Source organism: Ochotona curzoniae, unplaced genomic scaffold (assembly GCF_017591425.1).
Source record: "Ochotona curzoniae isolate NIBS_2020 unplaced genomic scaffold, NIBS_Ocur_1.0 contig_46, whole genome shotgun sequence".
Lineage (NCBI taxonomy): Eukaryota > Metazoa > Chordata > Mammalia > Lagomorpha > Ochotonidae > Ochotona > Ochotona curzoniae.
This window is the reverse complement of record NW_024466340.1, coordinates 6,638,926-6,658,347: the sequence shown is the minus strand read 5'-3', so window position 1 is coordinate 6,658,347 and position 19,422 is coordinate 6,638,926. Positions and strand designations below refer to the sequence as shown.

The following is a 19,422-nucleotide window of genomic DNA, read 5'->3' as shown; positions in this document are numbered from 1 at the left end:
CCAGGCTTGTATTTCCGCAGGCTCTATTCCCTGGGAACCGTCACCCACACTGGGAGAAACCCAGGCTGTGCCTGTCCCTGCTGATGACAGCAGGACCACAGGGTCTGCCCTGTGGCCTCTGGTCTTCCAGCCCGACTTGTTCCCTGTGCTCGTGTCTCATCCATAAGCCCATGCCCTGAGCTTCTGCTTCTGTGCCAAGACCGTGTTGTGGAATGGGAATGAGGTGACCCCTCCTTCTCCAGCCCTGAACTCCAGGGGTCCATCTCCTGAGTGCTGGCAGCCGTGGACTGAACGTGGACGGAATGGTGGACGTGCCTTCCTGGGAGAGAACAGATTTCCTGACCCAGCCCCCGCTGTGGGTCGCTGCTGGCCATGGAGGCTCAGAGATGGCCAGTCAAAGGGGAGGGGGTGGGAGGGCCCTGTCCAGCCCTGCCTCCTGGCTCTGTCTCACTCCTGACCCACAGCAGAGGGTGGCTGTTCCCTGGCAGCTGTGCCTCTAGGCTGCCACCATGAGCTGTTTTCCCCTCTAATTGCTCACTAGCTGTGGAAAGGCCTCCAAGGCCTCCAAGTGTGAAGGAGAGTGTTATGTTGTTGTTGGCTTTTCTTTTTTTCTTTTTTTGTTTTGTTTTAGCTCACTTCCCTAGGTGTTTCGGCAGCTGGGAGGGGACTCACGGAAGGGCTGCTCTGGTGAAGCTGTCCCCCAAAGTGGTGGGTGTGGCCGCCAGCTCAAGGCTGGGGCCCCGGCTGAGCTTCTCTGTCGGGCAGTCCTGGGAGTGTGGCTGCTGGTCATTGCCCCACGAGTCCCTGCCCAGCAGGGCCTTGAACTTTCACATTGCTTCCTTTCTTACCGGAAGGGAGGTGGTTCCTCCCCTAGACAGTAACTGCCTCCCAGGGAGCTCGTGGGAAGGGCCTCACAAGGCGCAGAAGGCCCTCAGGTCCATGTCACACCCTCACTCAGCATTTGTTTCTGAGGTGTGTCCCATGCACCATTGGCTGGTTTATGGCCTGGTTTATGTCTGTGCTGTCCCACCGGGGTCCTGAACCCTCTTTTTTCAGCCCTGCCAGCACCCGCAGTCCTTGTCCACCACATCCCATCAGCTTCTCATCACAATGACCGCCCTGCCCCCAGCAGAATCCTGGGCTCCGTTTGCCCTGAACTCTTTGGGCAAGTGTCCAGTGCCTGCCAGCAGCCTGGGAACCCTGGGGGCGGGGCGGGGGAGGAAAGACACCTCTTGCCAGGGTAGCCCAGTTACTTCCCAGAACTAGGGAACCCACGTCACTGCCTTGGAGTCTCTGTGTTTCCTTCTGCAGACCCCAGTGGGGACAGTCAAGGGCTCCTTCTGCACCTGCCTCTGAGCACCCCTGGCAGTTTGTGGCTTCAGGGGGCATAGAGGCCCCCCAGGATGACTGAGAGCCAGAACCCTCCTCTTCTGCATGGGAGGCGGGGACTGTATTTATTTTTAGAGATGCTCCTTGTACACATTTCAGAATGTGGGGGTGTTGGGCTTTTGTGTCCCAGCTCAGCTTGGCCCAGGGGCAGGGGCACCTGCAGAGAGAGTCTGCCTCAGAAAAGGGGTCTCCAACAGGGACAGCATTTGCTGTCAGCGCTCACTGACTCTCCCCACCGCTAGGAGGAAAATTGTTGCCTTTCTGCACGGGTCCACGGAGCTTCCGGCACAGCTGCCGGGGTGGGGACTCGGTAGGGAGGGTTCCTGGAGCCAGGGGTGCTTCCTGCTGGTGTGTCTGTGACAGGCCTCAGAAAGGCCACCTTCTCTGAGGAGGAAGACAGCCGATGACTTTGGCAGGACCTCAGACCACAGCAGCAACTGCCACTAGCATTGCATGGCTCTCTCCCCACGTGCTCACACCAGCCCTCTGTCCCGGAAGATGAAACCTGGTGCCAGAGGCACCAGTGAAGTGGCTTTCATCCGCTCTCCTGCCTGGCCTGTGCTTCCCTGTTGCTTCTCTGAGGCAGCCTCAGCCCCTCATGGGAAACTTGGCCATTGCACTCCCTTGGGGTTAGGTCTATTAGAAGCTGCAGCCCCAGGCAGGAGGAGCTGGGGTGGAAGGTAAGGACTCCCGGCATCCGCTGGGAGTGAAGCTGCTGCCCTCTGGTTGTGAGGGTAGGGAGCTGCTGTCCCCATGGTACCAGGGGGAGAGATGGGCGGGACCTAGGCCCCAGGTCATGCCAGGGCAGCTGTGTCACTTTGTCCCATGGTGCTTTGACCCACATCTGGTGCTGCTTGGAGAGTACAGACACTTCTCCACCTGTTCTCAAGCCCCGCGGCCCCTGTGCCCCTGTCCCGGGAGGTCTGACCTCTTCAGCCCCCGCCCCTCACACTGACAACCCACAGTGTGTGTTCCCAAGAGTGTCCTTTAGTATACCCAGGAGGCTGAAGCTGTATTTTCTGGTGTGTGTTTCTGGCTGTGGCTGTCAGTCATCTGTTGAGGTTTGCACAGGCGATTCAAGGCACAGGAAATGGCCTAAGTGTGGGGAAGCTCGGGTGGGGTGTCAGGCGGGGAGCCGGCCCGGCCCATGCCACACTGGCTTAGCCGCAGTAGTTGGGGCTGGGGTCTCCTCCACAGGACAGCCTGTGGGTTCTCAGCCTGGAAGCCCCCTCCCATACCCTTCCTTTTCCCTTTTCCTAACGTGTTTGTTATTATTATTATTATTATTATTATCATCTACTAGAAAGGCAGAATGACAAAGAGAAAAATCTTCTATTTGCCGGTTCCCTCCCCAAATGCTAGGAAGAACCAGGGCAGAGCTAGCCAAGTCCAGGAGTCAGGAACTCCATCCACATGACTCACCCACGTGGCTGGCAGACCAGCCAGGTCCATTAGCAGGCACCTGGTTGGGAGGAGCACCCAGGCCCAGATGTGGGATGCAGGGGTCCCAAGTGGCAGCTTCACACTCTTCGCCCTTTGCTTGCCTTTCTGATGGGGAACCCCTACTGTACTTTGCAATGCACTGCAGGAGACTGCACTTACAACCTTGTTTTACCAGCAAGGAGACACCTGGAGGCGTCCTCTTGTGAGCTGGCCTCTCGTTTTTCCCCTGGTAATGAGGTGCCATATCAGGAGATCTTTCGGGGACGTGGTCCTGTGTCATTTCCTAGCCCTGACTCTTCCCAAGACGAGAGCCCTGCCTCCGTCGGCGGCTTTTACTCCCAGAGACAGTGTCCAGGGCTTGGGCACTCAGAGGGGTCCCCAAGACGCCGCCGTTCCAACCAGGGTGCCGTGCAGCTGCAGAGTTGTTTCAGCAGCACAGCCGAGCTCACGGCAGAGCAACATTGGTTCATCCAATGTGTATTTAGTGAGTGCCTGCTATTCTAAGAGCTGAGTATAAAGATGCCTGAGACAGTAAACATTCTGGCCCTGCTAGTGGAGGCAGACAAAATAATAAAGGGACGGGCGGTAAAACATGCGAACACAGACATCCCTCTGTATCCGCCGGGAACTGGCCGCAAATCCCCTGGGGTACCAAGGGCCCTGCGTGTTTCCGTGCCCCTCGTAGAGCAGGGAGCATTTCCACATGACCCACGCACATCCTCTGCTGGCCTTTAAATCAGCCCTAGATCACTTTAATATAAATAGTTGTATCATTTAGGGGATAAAGAAGAAAAAAAAAATGCATGTTTAACATGGATGTAACTTTCCCCCCAAATATTCCTGATCTGTGATTGCCTGCGTCCGTCACTGTGGACTCTGCAGGGAGGGAGGCCAGGCAATAACAGAAGCCGTATAAAGCAGGAGAGAAGTCTTCCTAGGCTGGGGCAGTTGAGCAAAGCCCCAGAGAAGGTGAGGGAGTGAACCAGGAGGAGCGTGCTGGTGCCAAAGCCCTGGAGCAGGAGCCTCCCCGGGATGGCCAGGGACGGGAGTGAAGGAGAGGAGCAGGGGGGGAGGTCAGTGGGGAGCCATCTGTCATGTTCTTGGAGTCACATCAGCATTCGGGCCTGACCGAGTGACACGAAGCTACCGAAGCGTGTGGGCAGAGGAGGAACGGGCTCTGCGTTTTGAGAGAATGGTTTCCGGGGGCTGGCAGTGTCAGGGCGCAGTCCTATGGGATGAAGAGAGAAGCAGGGAAAGGCATGGGTACTTGGGTTGGGGTGGCCTCTGGGGAGGGGTGTGGGTGTTAGGCTCTGGGTTTGTGCCAAAAAGCAAACTTCAGGTGCTCCCTGTTGAAAAAGAATGTTCCCTTGGATTAGGAGGACCCAGGAAATCTTCCAGTCCAACCTTCTGTAACCTGCTGGGACCCTTAGGCCTTATTTGTCCAATGTCACACAGCAAGCAGGGTGGCCGTGGAGCCAGGGTCAGTGTTTTTGCTGCTGAATTGGTGGGTGATTCCACGGAGCAGAAGGGCTGCAGAGGGGCCAGCCCTAGGCTCCTGCTGCTGAGCCTTGGTAGCCTGGCAGCATCAGCCATGGCAAGGATGCCTCTGCAGACGCATGGGCATCTGAGCATTGCTGGCACAGGGCTCTGTTAGCGGCTCTCCCTGGCTATCGTTGTAGCCTCAGCGAAGCTGCAGTCTTGACGCTGTCTGAGGGCTTGGGCATTACCCTGTCAGCTTTTATTGAGCTGCCTCTAATGGCCAGGCAGGAGGAAGCAAGACTTAGAGTTAGGGTCTGTGCCAGTTGGATCATAAGACCCACATGTGAGGGATGAGCAGGGACTGGCTAGCAGGTCACAGGGTCTGTCCACTCAGGAACAGGCACTGAGCAGCCTCAGCCACCCGGGGAACCCAGGCAGAGGCCTTGTGTGTATCTAGAAGGTCTGTTTAAATCTGTGCTGGAGTCCTCTGTGATAAGGAGGGCACAGAGGGGCAGTGAGGTTTCGCTTATCCGGTGAGGAACCACTGTGCTTTGGGAAGCCACTGTGTGACATCGTGGAGGGGCACGTGGGTTGGAGAGCATTTTTTCAGTTGGCAGGGCTGCTCTGAGGACAAGCTTAAAGGCCTCTGTGTCCGTGCAGTTCCCAGCTCAGGAGGGCAAGGCCCAGGAAGCTGCCTCATACCCCTCAGTGCCTACAGAAAAGATTCTCCTTTGGCTCTCCTGGGAGGAGCTGAATCTGTAATCCCAAGGTTGAGGTCGGGGTTTGGAATCCAGCTGATGCTTTTTCTTTCAGCCGTTTCATTTGATCTGTCCCCTCACAGTCTGGGCACTACCGAGGACTGACAAGTTGGTAATTACTCCCACTGATTGATTTACGCTTGCCTGGGAGAGCTGCCCGCAGCGCTGGTGAGTGCTGGAGCCCTCCAGCGCTCCCCGTGGATTACAGGACTGGGCTAAACAGGCCGGGCTGGCCGTGGAGCCAGCAGAGGTGGTCTTAGGGGGGCCCTTGTCCTTGTGGGCTGGAGGAAGCGGGGCGGACAGTAAGGGCGCTGGAGACGAACTCCAGGCCTCCAGCAGATTGGGACAATGTCTTCACCGTGGCCCACTTCCTCCCCAGTGTCCCCCCAACCATGTCCCCCTGCTAGCTGCAGCACTGAAACGCATTGCCGGGGGCTTCCTTGCCGTTCTAGTGCCCCGTGCTAAGTAGACTCTCAGGTACACATAACCCCCAAACACCCGAGGGAAGGTGCTGTGCCCAGGCTGTTCCTGACCGGGCACTGATGGGGGCTTTAGGCTTGCACTCCACTTTGGGCTCCAGTTTGCTCAGAAAAGGGGGCTGGCTGGCTTGTTCCCAGCAAGGCATTCTCCCAGAACACCCCAAGAGACGGGTGCTATGTGGGCGGCAGGGGCTTAGGAAGGGCAGTCATTCAGCACCTGGGAAATGGGGCTGTGTTTGAGGGGTTTAGGAAAGTGCTGCTGTTTCCATTTTACACAGAGGGGTGCATGTTCTGTCATGAACCCTACAAACCTGTCCCGGAGGTGGCCTAGATTTGCAAAGACAGTGACCCAAGGAGGCAGAGTGGCTGAGAAGTGCGGAGCCGGGTGCTGGCTTCCTCGCGGCCTGCGCCTGCACCTGGGAGAAGACCTACATGGTCGTTGGGGGAGCTGTGTTTCACCTTCTAAGTAACCACAAGCCCACCTTGCCAAGCAGCTGCGCTGTGCAACACAGCCCACTGTTCTGTGATGACATGCTTTGGCGTGGGGCCGGGGCAGGGGAGTTGCAGTTAGTGCAGGCTGCTGGGGTCACCCTCTCGCCACTCTGTGTGCTTTCAGCGTGCTGTGGTGAGGATGGAGGGAATGAATGTGTGTGGGGTCCCCAGGAAGGGCTGTGCAAATGTGGACTCCTGTGCAATCCCCCAGGGCTGCCAAGCTCTCAGCGAGGGTACGTTACTCTGGCTGTCCCGGGGGGCAAGGGCCTGGTGCACCTGCAGCCCTTTCCTCCTATGAAGGGGCTGACTGAGGGAGGCCCAACAGCTGGAGGAGAGGAGTACCTCTGAGGGGCTGTCGGTGGCCCTGGAGCTGCTCCTGATGGGCAAAGTGTCGAGGGCAAGCAAGGGGCTATGGCAGCAGTCAGGGCCAATAGAAGAACAGTGGCACAGGTGCAAGGAGGCAGACCACAGCTCTCTGCAGTGCCACTGGCCAGGCTGGCTGCCTCTCCGGCTTATCCTGGGCTCGAAGCCCTGGCCCCAGTGTCAGCTTCCTGGCTTGTGTCCTTGGGTGTCACCCTAGGAATACAATGAGGAAGGACCAGAGGACACCCGGTTCACCTTTTGCCCTCCTCATCCAAGGGAGACCTAGGATGATGGTGCAGTCTTCAAATTTTTTGTTTGCAAAAATGGCTGTTATTAGCAGTTCAGCTGAGATGGCTGCTGGAGCAGAGGACCGGTGTTCAGTATCTGGCTCTGCTCCAATTCCAGTGTCTTGCTCCTTCAGACCCCGGAGACAGCGGCCGTGGCTCAAGGGCTTGGGTTCCTGCCATCCACCTGGCGAACCCAGATTGATTTTCCAGCTCCTGGCTGGCCCGGGGCCATTGTAAGCTTTTGGGGGAGTAGATCATTGTGTCAGAGCTCTGGTCTATCTGCCTGTTTCTTTCTGTCTGCCTCTCAAATAGTTTTTGTTTGTAAAAATGACAGCTCTTTGTGAGCACAAAGAAGGGACTGAGTTTTGCGGCTGGCTGCGTGCTGGGGCCAAGCCATGAGACTGCGGGAGACCTGGAGCAGGGAGCAGGCAGGTGAGGGGTGAGGCTGAAGGGCAGCTGGGGCCATCGGAAGGCAGCAGCTGATGTGATGGGGGAAATTTTCACAGCAAGGGAGCTCCCCAGGAGAGAAGGGAGAAGGGCTAAGTGAGTGTGAACCGGTGCCTTTGGTCCTTAAAGCACATGCTGTGTTTGGGAGTGTCTGAGAGTGCCAGGCTGCAGAAACGCAGGGTCAGAGGCCGTGGAGTGGAGGCTGAGAAGGGCCTGGATCCGGCTTCAGGGTCCTCACTTGCCGTCCTTTTGGGCTGCGTGGCATGTATATGCTACTCTCGGCCACCCTCCGTCTACACATCCTGTGGTGGCACCTCTGGGCTCAGGCCTGACATTCCCTGCCTCACAGTGCTGCATCCTCCTGCTCCCCGACAAGCCTGTCCCATCCCCTGCCCCTCCCTCTGCCCAGTTCTGAGAGCACTCCTCAGGGCCTGTAGAATGACCCATCCCCTCAAGGACAGAAGGGGAGCTCCCCATGTAGTCAGCCTCTGCACTTTGCCACTTTGAACATCAAATCTGGGGAAGCTTAACCCCTATCGTGGCTCACTGCACCCCAGCTGATGGCTCTGCTGGGGCCTGAGTGGGACTCCACCTGGACAGCAGGCCACGACCCTTCCGACCAGGAGGCCCTTGGTGAATTTGTGGGTGGACCCTGAAGCTGAAGAGGAGGCAAATGGTCCTCATGACTTGGTGGTCTTGCTTCTCCCTGGCCAGCCCGACTGACCCTGCTTTGTCCACCCTCCCTCCCTGGCAGCAGGAGATGGCTGGCTGTGAATGCAGGAGGGCAGGGAGGGTAACCTGGTTCCTGGAAGCCTGGACGCTGCCTTTCACTCTCCTTGGCTGGCTGCATGGCCTGTACTGAGAAGAGTTTGGATGCCAGGGAGCTACGTCTGCTCTGGTCTCCCCGCAGCCCACCGGCTGCGATGCATCGTTCTGGACGCATCCCTGCATCGCCACAGAGGGCCGCAGCCGGCGGAGAAGAGCGATTGTGCTGTTCCCATCTGGCTGCAGCCGCTTCCCCGGCCCTGTCCAGCTGCTCCCCATTACCCACTGTCCAGCGGCAGATGTTGGGGCGAGGTCAGGCTGGGAGCTGGGGACCTGCCTGTCAGCTTCACGTGAATGTCTCCAAAGCTATTTCTGGCCTTGCCATTATCCCAACGGCTTCAGGCGATAAATATAGACACGGATTGCAAAGCCCCAGTGGCAGGCAGGCAGGCAGCGCTGGCGTGTGCGGACAAGGACTGGGTTATAAATAAACTGCCGGCACACCTCCCCAGCCGCGCAGCACCACTGCCCAGCGTGCGTGGGCTCGGGAAGACACGCCTGCTTAGCCGTCCCTGTCCAAGCACATTCTCGTACATGGTGGGTGGGTGTGGGGTCCACCGAGGGGAGCGGAGGAGGCACAGCCTGCAGTGACAGGGTTGCCCAGGCAGCCACTTAGAGAGAAAGGCCTTCCAGTGTCCCCCAGTCCCCTCTTTGCAGACCCCTGGCTTCCTTAGGCCTCGCTGTGGTTGAGAATACACCAGTGCAGCTGAATAAAAGGAACTGGGTCTAGAAGGTTGTCACGCCTGGGACCCGTGGTCCTGCCAAGTGGCCCCTAGGCGTTCACAGGCCTCAGCTGGTATTCTCCTCTGGGATTCCCTTCTGTTTCCAGGCCCAGTCAGTTCTGGGACCTCCCACCAGGCTGGAGCTGCCAGGGAGGATTCTAGAAGCCCAGGGCGCGAGGCTGGCTCTCTCCCACCTCTCTGCCCCTTCTGTGCACCTTGGTGCTTGGTTCTGTTTTCTCTCCTCCATTCCCACCCAGTCCCCATCTTCCCATTGCTTCCTCTCGACTAGAAGCAGATAGATCCCTGGGGCTGCTGGCGGGCAGGGAGCAGACTGTGCCCAGGGGACACTTTTCTTCAGTCAGAAAGGTGGCAAGGCTCCTCCTGGCAGCTCACCGTGAGTCCGACGTTGTGGCTTTGCAGTCGCCATGGGAGTGGCGTCTGTGAACCCACTCCCTTCCTGTGGGGACATTGATGGCCACACGAGTCAGGCACGGCAGGAAGTGACACTGGTGACCACACTGATGCCGGCATGTCGCTGATGGCAGATGGGCAGCGGGCCGTCCTCCGGCGTTCGCAGCATCTAACGGCCTCAGCGGACCGAGGCAACCACGAAGCCACTTTAGCTCCTGGAGTCCTGCATGGACCCTGAGCAAGGTGCTGCAGGGGTGAACTAAGTCCTCCCTGACTTCTCCCGTGTGAGGAATCTGTGAGCCACCAGGGCGACAGAGCCACAGAGGTGGCATCAGCCAAGCCCTGTGGAAGCAGTGTGGCAAGGCACTCCCAGGGGGATCCTCAGGGGCTGACGGGCATGAGCGTGCCCTGCACAGAGGTGGGGTTGGGTGCGAACCAGGGATGGGCAGAGGGCACCAAGGTAGGATGGGCACCACCAGCTCCTGTGTAGGAGACAGGCCATGCTAAGGGCAGGGCGAGGTGGGGGGCCTCAATGTGCCAGATAAGTTTTGATTTCATCTTGAAATCCGAGGGGGGCGTTGAAGGGCTTTCATCAGAGGATGCACACGCACTGATGTGTGTGTTAGAAAAAGCTTCATCCAGCTCGGTGTGGGTGACGGGGCGGGGGCGGGGGAGGAAGGGCAGGCTGCTGGCAGCAGCACGACGCTTTGCTTTGTTGAACACCTAAAAGATTTTATTTTTTTGGCTTTCCACTGAGCCCGTTAAATGAGGATGTGCACATGTGGGTGCACACCCAAAAGACATTGCTTCTGAGGGTGACAGCACCAGGCATCATTGGCAAGGGCTGGCGAGGGGCCCAGCCGGGCATGAGGCTGTTGGGCCCAATTTGCTCAGCTGTCCTTGTCACTAAAGGGTGACTTTTGTCCAGCAAGCATGGCCCTGCCAGTAGCTTGGGTCTGGAGTAGAGATAACTGCCTCCCCGGGGACCAGCCTGGCCTGGTTCCCTGTCCCGCCAAGCTATCCAGGCCCTGGACACATCTCCCAGAGCCTCAACCCAATCCCAATGCTGTTGCTGGACTGGGAGCTGGTTCTGTGGATGTGAGCTGATGGATAGTGAGGAGAGCAGGGACAGGGCACCAGCTGCCATCTTGCCCTAGGGCTGCTGCTATTGGCCAAGGTGGGGCAGGAGCGACATGGCAGGGAACAGCACGGTCCGCCTCTTCACAGCCTGGGACGGTCAGAGCCAACACCCCCAAAGGCCGTCACTGGTCCAGGCCTCTGTTTATCACATAGAGAAGCTGATCTTCAAAGGGGTAGATGAGGGGTGCGGCAGACAGAGCCTGCCTTGACCCCTGAAGCCTGCCCTGGAACCTGTGGGAGGCATTTCTGTTCCCCTCAGAGCTAGGTAGATACCTCATGGTGCTGGCCTGGGCTGCTATCCTGCCATGCTCGCTGCCCCCTACTGATGGACTCACAGGCCACAACGGTACCTCCTGGGCAAACCTCGCTTTGTCTTGCAGCTAGCTGCTCCTTCCGATTATACCGTCTTGGCTGGGCAGTGCTAGTGTCTGCAGCTGGCTTCTGTGGCTAGGGAGGCAGCTCAGTGCTGGAGTCAAGTTCCTGTCTCAGAATCCAGCAGATCTGGGCTCCATGGCTTTGGACAATGTGGTGTGATTCACTGAGCCCCCAGAATAGACATCACACAGCAGTGGCCTCACTGGGGGGCTGAATTAAGCCCAGGCTGGGTTAGCTACCACAGGTGGCACCATTGACCCAGTCAGCTACCCTCTGGAGCAGATGGTAACAGCAGGGAAGATTGAGGCTCAGGAAGGCTATGAATACTAAGGGCCCTTTAGCCACCATGTGCCTGGCTCTGCCCTTCACTCTTGTGGGGTACCTCTCCCTACAGCAGTGACTCCCCACCCTGCCCCCATACATACATGCACAGCTGTTCCATGGGTGTGTGACAGTCAACTGAGGGCAGCTGCAAGAAAGGGTCTCCGGTCAGAAGTCAGGAACCAGCTGGATAACCTTGAATGAGTTCCTGAGGGCCCGGTTTCTTCTGCCGGGCACTCCAGCACTGTAGGTCCTGGCTCTGGTGTGGGTTTCTTGGCTCCATCAGCATACACTTGAGGGGTGTCTGACGGCTTGTGTTGGGGGAGGCATTGGGAACCTTCTGTTCTCTTTCCAGTCCTTTCTGGCCCAGGCACTGGCAAGGCCTGTTCTCTCTGGGATACAGAGGAGGAACCAGTCCTTGGGTTGCTCAGAACCGGTGTGCAGGCCTGCTCATTCTGTTACTGCAGTGCTCCCACCAGGGCCCAGACTGGGGCCTCTACGAAGGCAAGGCTGTGGCAGCATCCCACACCACTCCTGCCTGGGCCATGGCACTTCCTGTGCAGACGGAGGTTGGAGGTGGTCATTGCCCTAGGGGTTACTGACTTCCTGCATTCCTGGCCTGCTGGATGCCCACGGAGCTTTGGCTGGCCTTCGTGGGACGGAGTGGGTAATGTCTGTGCTATGTCTCTGTGCCTGAGCCACATGCATCAGGGGACAAGTGTGAGAGGCAGCCAGACCTCAGCAGGCTCAACCCAGGGCCAGCCAGGTGAGGACCTTGCTAGGAAGCCCTCTCTGAAGGCCTGGCTTGGCCTCTTGCCTCAAGCAAGTCCCCAAGTCGCTTCTGCTCCATCCCCTGACTATCTTAGCTCCTTTAAATCAGTCAGGACATGCGACTCCAGTGAGATAAGTACTTCAGAATGAGTCCCTCCTCCCTCAGTTGGCCCAGCTTGCCACTGCCATAGCAGTGAGACTGAGTGGTTGCTGTGGCCTGCCGGAAGCTGGATGTTGGATGATGCCAGTGTCCACTTGGTCCACCCAGGGCAGCTGCGCTCTCTGCCGGAATCTCGTCTGGGATTTGTCCCTGAGGTGAAGTCTAGTCCCAGAGCTGCTCCTGCCAAGCCCTGCCTAAGCCCTATCTCACCAGTGTTGCCCAATCCAGGAGATCCGTGGGGTTATCCACAGTGTACTTCTGCCCCAGGGCTACTGCTATTGGCCGAGGTGAGAGCCAGGCAGTGTGGGTGCTGCTTTCCATCTCGGGCTTGGAGGTTAGGAGACATGAACTAGGTCGTGGATGTCTGCATCAGTGTGGGGCTCACAGGGAACTGTGTCTTCACCTTGCTCTCCTGTCCAGCACCCACCTAGAGTTGCTACTTCAGGGACATGAATGTGAATTGCAAATCTGCTTAAGGAGGGGCAGGGTGGGGGAGAAGTTGGGGCCAGAGGGGGCCCCCGCACCATAGAGACTCCTCTGGCCACCATGTTGTGTGTGTTAAGGACCATCATTCAGCTTTGTTTGCTTTTGTGTTAGAATACTGTTGGTTTTTATACATGGTTCCACATGTTATGGCTCAAGGCAACCACAATTGAGAAACACTTAGAAAAAGTCCTGAAAAGCAGAACTTGAATTTGCTCTACATTGCGTGAATCCATGAGAGTGGTGTGCAGGTGTTGTATTAGGTGTCACAGATAACCGGGGCTGACTTGAAGCCTATGGGAGGATGAACCTTGGCTCTTTGCAAATACATGCTACTTCCCGCAAGGGGCTCCAGCACCCAAGGGTTCCCGTGTGCGCCGGGGCCCCAGCAACCAGTCCTCTGCGGATTCTAATGGGCGCCCGTCAACAGTGTATCTGAAATGGATTGCATCTGTGCCATTCACTCATTCAGAGTGCACCACTCAGCAGTGTTTAGTCTATTCACGGAGTTGTGCGACCATGACCTCAGTCAGTTTTAGAACATTTTCATCATCCTGAAAGGAACCCATAGATACCACCCCTACCCCAGGCAGCCACACGTCTTCTTTCCTTCTCTGTGGATTTGCACGCCCTGGGTGTTTGATATAAATGAAGTTATGCACCGTGTGACCTCCGTGTCTGGCGTCTGTCACCCCTTCTCAGATCCAGTTGTGCTGTAGCGCGTGTCAGAACTCCAGTGCTTGCATCGTAGGGTAGGCCACGGTTTGTTCCTCTACACATGTGCTGATGACAGCACATTTTCAAAGGGAGATTCTGTAGCTTGCACACAATCCTAAATTGGAATAGGGACAGCTTAGTGGGGGCACATATACAGCAGAAATGGAGCTTTCCGGAAGTGCTGCTGGAGACCAGGGTGAGAAGTCGAGTGGGGAAATGACAGCCAAGATCTGTTGTTTGATCCATTGTTCACAAGGGAGGGAGTGAGGGAGTTGGGGGGTCCAGGAAGGGGAGGGGATCCAGTTCAAATCTCCCGTTAGCAGCCTTCCTCCCAAGCCCCAGGGCAGATGCTAAGCGCCATAGATGAGAGCTTCGCCTTGACATGACAGAGGGATGTGGCTCTGATGGAGGTGGGTGTGAAGAGGGTGGGGCTGCAAGCTGATGTCTTGGCTGTCCCTGCCCAGAGGACCAGACCTAAGCTCTGGAGGAGCCTCGCCCAGAGACCCAGAAAGCCACTGGAGAGTGGAGCTGGGCTGGCCACAGCAGCCCAGGGTGGGAGCCAGTTAAGCGTTTCATCACTCTCACTCTAATTACTTCGCCCTTTCCAGCAGAGATGAGTAAGGCTGCGGTGTGTGGCCACACTTGGCTGGGAGTGGAATCCTTTTATTAAAAGGGACGGCCCCTCTCCACTCTCCAGAGCCACAGCCAGTCTCAGGCCCGGAGTTTGCAGCCAAGGTGGCGGGAGCAAGTCTGTAGCTTCCTTCCTCAACACCTCAGTGCATAAGCAGAGATGCTGGGGACCCTCCATGGGACCCTGCCCTACCCCAGTGAGCCTTTGGACATGTAGCTGGGACTCGGGTCATAACCTCTGTGCACGTCTTCCAATTTCCCCCTCCGCTCAGCCCTGCAAGGCAGGTGAGCGCTCAGGACATGCTAGGTGGGATCCCATGGCTGGTTAACGGATGAGGGGTTCCGGCGCCTCTAGGCCATGTCTTTTCTTTTTTTTTTTAAGATTTATTTTTATTATTTTTTCATTGGAAAGGCGGATATACAGAGAGGAGAGACAGAGAGGAAGATCTTCTGTCCGATGATTCACTCCCCAAGTGAGCGCAACGGGCCGATACTATGCCGATCCGAAGCCAGGAGCCTCCTCAGGGTCTCCCACGCGGGTGCAGGCTCCCAAAGCTTTGGGCCGTCCTCGACTGCTTTCCCAGGCCACAGGCAGGGAGCTGGAAGGGAAGCGGGGCTGCCGGGATTAGAACGGGCGCCCATATGGGATCCCGGGCGTGCAAGGCGAGGACCTTAACCGCTGCGCCACTGCGCCGGGCCCGGCCATGTCTTTTCTACGCAAGAGGTGATCCCAAGAGCAAGATCCATCATCTGTATGGGAGCTTCAGGTTGGTGGGGATGAGCCCCAAAGGCCAGGACCTCCCTGTGGGAACCAGTAAGGCCAACAGGGATCCGAGCGTCACCAATACAAGGCACCCCAGAAGCTGGATTGGGCCAGGAGGGTGGGCAGCGGCACCGACTTTTGTCTCTGTTGCACAACCCATGCCAGGGAGGAGTTCATGGCATCCAGAACTGTGGCGCCCTCCGTGGAAAGATTAGATTTATGTACTTGGCCACAGCTTTTTCCCATCTGTGATGTTGAGAACGAAGTAGGGGCAATTGCCAAACCTCGGTCATGTTTGACTGCAAGACCAGGCGGCCGTGACAGCTGGAGAGGCCAATGTGCTTGTCACCTGCGTCCCGCGCCTCTGAGTGGCTGTAAATTGCACACCCCGTGAAGTGGTATCTGCGGCTGTGAATCAGCGAGGCGCCTCCTAATGAAGTGGCTTCAGGATGCCATCCTGCTGCGAAGCCAGGCACCTCAGGAGGGGGTGAGTGGCAGAAGCGAGAGAGGGGACACTCCCTGCTGTTTCTGTGAGGCCACTGGCGGCCCTGTGCCCTGGCCCTGACAGCGAGAGGGTGACCTTGTGAGTGGCCCCACCACCAGGCGCCCATCTCCTGGACACCAACGGCCTTCCCCCTCCCAGGGCAGCGTCAGCACTGCTCTGGGCCCCAGGGAAGCCGGGCTCTAGGCTCAGGTCTGCATGGCGTGCAGGAGCCTCGGCGTCTGTGTGGGCCCCAACCAAGTTCCCCGAGGAGTTTCCTAAAGTTGTTGAATGGCCGCCCGTCATTGCTGGATGTTGGCTGTGAACAGAGCCCTGGGCTGGGTGCTTCTGTCGCGTCACTTATATGTGCTCAGCACCAGGAAGTCTGTGATGTGGTAACCTTGCTGGGGAGATGAAGAAGCGTCAGAAGGTGCACTAATTGGGCAGGTCATAGCGAGCCTGGACTCGGGCCCACCTGCCCAGAGGATGCCGAGACTGGCTGGGCAGGGCTGGCCTGAGGCGAGTGGGGTCCCTTCTCACACTTCAGTGATGACATCTGTAAGGGGAACAGGAAAGGCCTGTCCAAGATGGATGGAGCTGGCTGGGAGCAGGAGCACCAGCAGCTGCCTGTGGAGATGCCTCCAGGGTGGCGTTGGTCTCTGGGCCCCCTGAGTCAGACCTCAGAGCCGTGCCCTCCCACACTGAATAGAGCTGACCTGTGTATCCCACAGGATGTTACCAGCGATGGCGCTTGGCTTCGAAGCCACATTTTACATGTCAGTGTGGCTTCTGCTGTTTTTTCTCTTGTCACTTTCACTCGGGAAGCCACACACCACCTCATAAAGACGCTCAAGCAGCTCCCTGGAAAGGTCTGGAAGGCCAGACAGTCACAGGAGGAAGCTGCTTCTGGTGTGGCTCCTCCAGCCCCAGCTGCATGCTGCAATGACTGCAGCCCCAGGTCACTTCCGGGCCATGGTCCTGGGCTAGAACCATCTGCCAGGTCCTCCCCTGTCCCACAGTGCTTGGTCAGTGGCAGCTTCATTCCGCTTCTGCAGACCAGGTTTGCTGCCTTCCTGTGGGCGATAGAGAAGCCCATTGGTTGGATCTGATTCATACAAAGAAACTTTTAAAAAGTTCATGGGAAAAACAGAATTAAAAGATAAATTAGGGGATGACAGTGCGGTGCCATTGGGGCTCAGCTGCCCCTTGATGCTCTGCCACCCCCTTCCACTCAGAAGTTCTACTCAGTTCCCCCGGCTGTTCTGTTTCCAATCTAGCTCCCTGCTAACACACCTGGCACAGCCACAGAGGACAGCCCAAGGGCTCAACCACCCACCTGGAAGATTCACCTGGAGTTCCTGACTCCTGGTGTTGGCCCGGCCTAGCTCTGGCTGTTGTGCACATTTGGGGAATGAAGCAGTGGATGGAAGATGTGTCTTTCTCTTTTTAAAAAAATGTATACATGTATGTGTTTAATGTTTATTTTTGGTGTGAAGAATTTTGAAACCCATGCATAATTTTTCCGTAAGACGCATGCATTAGCAGGAAGCTGAGTTGGTAGTGGGGCAGCTAGGACTCGAACACGCACTCAGATATGGGATATCTGTGGCTATCCTAAGCTGCAGCTTGACCTGCCCCATGAATTTTTTTCTAAAGATTTATTTATTTATTTTTATTGGAAAGGCGTATTCACAGAGAGAAGAAGGAACAAAAATATCTTCTATCCACTGGCTCACTCCCCAAATGGCCACAACGGCCAGAGCTAACTTGATCTGAAGCCAGAAGCTAGGAGCCTCTTTGTAGTCTCCCATGTGGGTACAGGAACCCAAGCCCCTGGGCCATCCTTGGTGCTTTCCCAGGCCACAAGGAGGGAGGTGGACTAGAAGTGGGACAGCCAGGACACGAATGAGCACCCATATGAAATGCCGGTGCTTGAAGGTAGAAGATTAGCATGTTGAGCCACCGTGCCGGCCCCATGAACTTTTTTTATTGTTTAAAGACTTGTTTACTTTTATCTGAAAGGCAGATATACAGAGAGAGAACCCCCATCTGCTGGTTCACTCCCCAAATTACTGCAGTGGCCAGAGCTAGGCCAGTCCAAAGCCAGGAGCCTGGAGCCTCCTCCACGTTTCCCACGTGGGAGTTTGGGTCCAAGAACTTGGACCACCCTCCACTGCCTTTGCAGCATGTCAGCAGGGAGCTGAGTCAGAAGTGGAGCAGCAGGGACTTGAACTTGCGCCCATATGGGATGCGAACACTGTAAGCAGAGGGTCAGCTTATTGTGCCATGACACCACCTACCCTGTGAAATTTTCGAAGGGCCCTCGTAGGCATGGATTTAACAAACTTTTTGCACCAAAATGCTTTTGTAACTCCATTTTTCCCTCGGATCTGCAGGCCTTGGAGGCTGGCACTCAACCTCCACATCCAGAACGCACAGAACCTTTGGCCCTAGTTTGAGGGCTGGGAAAGGGTTGCTGGATGAGAGGGGAGACAGGCTTGGTCTGTTCTTGCAGCAAAAGATGGCCACAAGGTTTCCCTGCTTTGGTGTGTACGTGACTAAGGTTGGGGGTGAAGCAGGGATGCCCGAGACCCCTACTGCCCCAGCATGGGCGGAGTCCTGTTCTGGTCCTCCTCCAGGTGGCTTCACCTCTCCCTGCAGCTCAGCTGTTCAGAATCCCCCACCCTCTGCTGACATGCTGCTTCTTGTTCTCGCTCTGGTGCCCGTAGTGGGATCCCAGTGGCTGAGCTACACCAGGGGAAGTCAACAGCAAATAATGCGTTTCAGAGCCTCTAGGCACCTGGAACCTTCCCATCAGCCTTGTGTCATGGGAGAGGTTGTCCTGGCTCTGGCAATTGGCTCGTATCAGGAAGCCAGGTCTGTGGCACTCTGGTGCCCAGAGGCGCACCTGGGGCCCAGGATGATGCCTGTTGGTTGCTGCCTGGCTGGTGCCAGGGTTGGCATGCCTGCAGCAGCTACACCCAGAAGCTTCTGTTAAGTAACAGGCAGCTGTCTCTGCTATTTGTACCGCTCATTTCCTCAACCATTGTTTTGAATACCTGCTATGGGTCGACGCACTGGAGATACCAAAATGAATCAGGATGTCCGCACGCTGGATTATGCGTTAGCAGGGGAGGCCAACCGGGGCACAGATAGCAGGCAGTGCTGAGGAGCTCCTCCCGGTGGGCTTTCCCAGAGGGTCCAGCCTGCAGGGGCAGGCTGGGCAGAAGGGCAGGCTGCGAATGCAAGGGAGGCACAGCATAGCCGCTGCCCTAAGGCACTCCGCCTTACTGCTGCCACAGCTCCATGACCGTGCCTGGATCCTACTTCAAGGCCTGCTCAATCGCCATCTCGAAGACCTGCCTTCTCACACGGAGAGCAACGCTTCCCTCTAAACAAGTCCTGAAAGTTAGACCCACATATACAGCTAGGTGTGCCTGGGAATTTATTATTTTTACTTTTTAATTTGTTTATTTTTTGGCAGGGAAAATCTCTGATGACCTCTTTAACTTCATGCTTGTTCGTTGGGACTCCATTTCCTGCTTCCGCACTCCCCAGGAGCCCCCCCCACCCCACCCTCGGTTACTGCCCTCCTCGGCCAACCTCTCCTACCTCTCCAGCCATCAGCAATTTCTCAACAGCATGCAGGCACTGCTCCCAGCATCCTGGGCTCAGCAGTGAACTAAGTGAAACTCCTTGCTCAATTAACTGATGCCAACAAATGACAGGAAGAGAAATCAACACGTGAAGGGAACAGGTGGAGTGTGGAGAGACGGTGTTAGATGGTATGGTCAGGAAGGGCGTCTGCAGAAACCTGAATAAGCTTAGGAGGTGAGTCGTGCAGTGTCTGTACAAGTGGAGATAACAGGCGATGAGCCCTGAGGTTCCTCAAGCGTGACAAACAGCAGGGAACCGAATGACAAAGTCGGGGGTATGGTAGGCTAAGATTCTTCCTGTGGCTCCGGCATCCCATAAGGGTGCCAGTTCGAGTCCTGGTAGCTCCACTTCTGATCTAGCTCCCTGCTAATGGCCTAGGTCCTTGGGCCCCTGCACCCACATAGGAGGCTGGAAGAAGCTCAGATCAGCCAAGCTCCGGCTCTTGCGACCATTTGGGGAATTGGCCAGCAAATAGAAGATCTCTCTTGTTTCCTCTCCCTGTGTCTCCCTCTTCCTCTCTCTGTGTAGCTCTGAATATCAAGTAAAATAAGTAAATTTTTAAAAAGAGAGAAAGAACTTAAATGGAAGGAAAGGTAGTAGTTAATGGTGGAGTTAGAGGCTCAGCTGGCCAGGGTGCAGGTCCTGCGTGTCCAGCCCCCACACATATTCTGAGCCCCAAGGACGTGTAAGCCAGGACACAGGACACCCTAACCTGGTTCTGAGGGAGTTAATTGTACGCTCGGGTGTTAACCAAAAGCAGCTGGACTGAGGAACTAAGCATGAAGATCTCGGGTCTGGCTCTGGAGACCCTCGAGACCAACCAGGCAGG

The 19,422-nt window shown here is 56.6% G+C and overlaps 1 protein-coding gene across 1 annotated transcript in view; it reads left to right on the top strand.

The window, feature by feature from the left end:
• Positions 1-19,422, top strand: part of PITPNM2 (phosphatidylinositol transfer protein membrane associated 2) — a 119,798-nt gene that overhangs the window by 32,465 nt on the left and 67,911 nt on the right. The gene's annotated exons all lie outside the window — the stretch shown is intronic.